Source organism: Trachymyrmex septentrionalis, unplaced genomic scaffold (genome assembly GCF_001594115.1).
Source record: "Trachymyrmex septentrionalis isolate Tsep2-gDNA-1 unplaced genomic scaffold, Tsep1.0 scaffold24, whole genome shotgun sequence".
Classification (NCBI taxonomy): Eukaryota; Metazoa; Arthropoda; class Insecta; order Hymenoptera; family Formicidae; genus Trachymyrmex; species Trachymyrmex septentrionalis.
Genome location: NW_017305397.1, coordinates 2,987,576 through 2,990,728, shown reverse-complemented (window position 1 = coordinate 2,990,728; position 3,153 = coordinate 2,987,576).

The following is a 3,153-nucleotide window of genomic DNA, read 5'->3' as shown; positions in this document are numbered from 1 at the left end:
GTGCATCTCTACATAAAAATCGATGATCTATTGAATATCTCTCTTGGTATCCGCGTTTTCGAATCCACTATGCTTCACATTCTAATCAATTGTAACTACTCCATTTTATTCAATTATTTAAATAAATTTAAACATGAAGCAGATTTGTTTTAGAATCTATATCTGTTAATTACCATTTTATATTAATTCCTTGATTAACATATATCAATTCAACATTGTCATAACAGACAAATTTGATTGACAAAGCATGGTGGATTTAAATGAGTACATTTAACCCTTAAATGCGTTTCCCTGTAAAACTACAATACTCTAAATCTCCTGCGAATGATTTTTCTTTTAATTTACATAAATAATTAACGTCACATCATGTGTTAGTGTTACAGAAAGTAGACTAAAGGAATTACTTTCCGCTGAAAAACGCAGTTAAGAGTCAAACTCCTCTGTCGAACTATCGCGGGAACTATTTTCGTGGCTAAGACACCGACTAATTCGTCAATGCACAATGCGATTTATTTCTAAAATTGGTAAAAACATGACCGCGCTATTAACTATATAGAGTCACCTGTAAGCTCGAATTTACGGTTATTGAGTCGCTTCTCCGTTTTAAGCACCTAGAGCATACTCCTCGCAAATTATTCGATATCGAGAGAAATTCATTAAGAAACGTAGGAAGAAATATCCAAGAATATCCATCAAATAACCAATGTTTCCGCATGGATTAACGTTTCATCATTGGAACAATCGCGGTACGAATATTAATATTTAATGAATTCGTCTAAGTTCTCTCTTCGACCTTACGAGACAGGTTTGATCAGACATGCTTTCGCTCTAGTTTCTCCTATAACACAGGTCAGACTCGGGAACGTCGCAGAAAACTGACACGACGATCTCTTGGCCGTAAGACCGATAGTGTCAGAAAGTTCGCAGCTTAATTTTTCATCCAAATTCCCGGGACGATTCCAAAAAGTTCCAGGCACGGCTTCGTTACTCACTAGTTAAATTATCGACGATACATCAATCGACGAATATCACGAAGTATATATTAATTTTTTCGATTTATTTGTATACGAGCTCTAGCCCTCGCTCTAAGATAGCAAAAATAAGCATTTATATATCCAGATCTAGAACTTTTCGGATGTATTTCACAATTACGATCATCTACGCGGTTAATGTTGTTTGATCAATATTTGTGAATATACGCCAGCTTACCTCTTCCAATAAAATATTCAATTTTATTAATCATTTGACCGAAATTAGATTTTTGTTAAATAATCGATTAAATATTTATGTAAAAAAGAAAGTTTTCGTGGTGTCTTATACAATTTAGCACATCGAAAGGAAATCAGCTGAAAAATTTGACATTTTCCATAGCGAGAGGAAAATCTCGAGAAATGTTTGTGGCAACTCGCGATTTTTAATTCGACGACGAATTTCGACACTCTCGGCCTATTTATTTAGTAGCGACATTGATTAACGATTATTGTTCTCTCCGCCGACGACGAGAAGGACTATATAAAGTAAGTAATATTTACCTAGGGAGAAGCACCAAAACGAGTAGTGAACATACAGCTCTCAGCTGAATTGTAACTTTCTCTCTGTCTCTTTGCTCTTTCTCTCCGTTTTTCCTAAAGTCGATGCAGCAGATTTGAAGTTCCGCGATGTTAAAATTGCATCGTGGATTCATCCATTGATCGATGACTAAACTTACACTTTTACATCGTCTACTGGTAGTAGTGGTTTATTTATATTAGTTGTACCTAATGCATACCTTAATATCTAATATACTCTAATATGGTCTAAATATATAATATATATTGTGTACGTAATATATATACATATATATCTGTGTGTGTGTGTGTATATATATATATATATATAACGCGTAACACTATTAAACGTACAATATTTACTTGTATAGAGTATATATTCAATATTTTTCTATATAATATCATATATATATATATTCATTTATATATAACGCAGTGGCGACTGCTTTTTCGTATTCACCTCTGTATTACTTTAATTACATGTACAATAATATAATGTTTATCTTTCTTTTATATTTATTTATATTTCTTTGCACAGTGCGTCCTTCGGGAAGAACATGCGCTATTAATGCTTGACACTTTCGCAGCGCAGCTTCAAAATTTTAGATTTTATCTTTCTAGTGAAATTTCGAGTTCACTCATAATTATTCTTCACTGTGTACTCGCTTCGCTCGCAACAAAAAAATATATAATTTTTCCTGTTTAAACGTGACTGCTTGCTTCTAATAGTAAATGAGCTAACATGTTTTACATTTAAAGTAAAACAGAATTCTAGAGACAAACAGCCATATTTAAAACAATTGATGGTTTTATTGGCATCAATCTTACGTTGATGAGAAAGAAAAGGAAAAAAAAAAGAGAAAAAATTCATTTTCATAATAACTATTTCACTAATTCGCGCTTTTGTTTACGACACCGGCATTTAAGAGCAAGAAATAATGTACTAATAGCGCATGCCGGTTTTTGAATGGGGCGCATTGTGCAGCGATAGCGTGCGCCTTAGAGCACTATGAGGTTACTTTTTTATAGACGACAGAGATCGTTGTACGCACGGCGTTGTATGTCGGCGAGCCTTAACTCTTCATCGTCCTTTTCCCGTCTTGCTCTCCATCCGCACTCACTGCCGTGTCCTTACAAAATATGCAGTTATGCAGTTATAACAACTGCGTTGTGTTCTAGGATTGGTTCGTGTTTTGCGAGATGGCCGCGTTATAATCTAAGTTTACCAACGTATCTTATATCTTAAAAATTGACTGAGATACCGCCGATCGCAGCATCGAAAAGGCTTTGAAGCAGGGATCAGAAATAATAATATTAATTATATAACGGCGATAAATTATAAACGCAAAATATTTTTTTAGAAATATTGTTTATATAATAACCGAGATAAAGAAATCGAGTGATATAATTACCAGTATAATGTAATAATCAGCAACTTCGATATTACAACAGTTTTTATAACAATATTACTATTATATTATTCAAAGTATCAATACACAAAATTGAAGCTTTTACTTTTCTCTATAATAATACAAAAACTCATTACGATCAAAGACAAACAGAGAGATCTAAAATTGGTTCTATGAATAGAATTTCACACACAGAC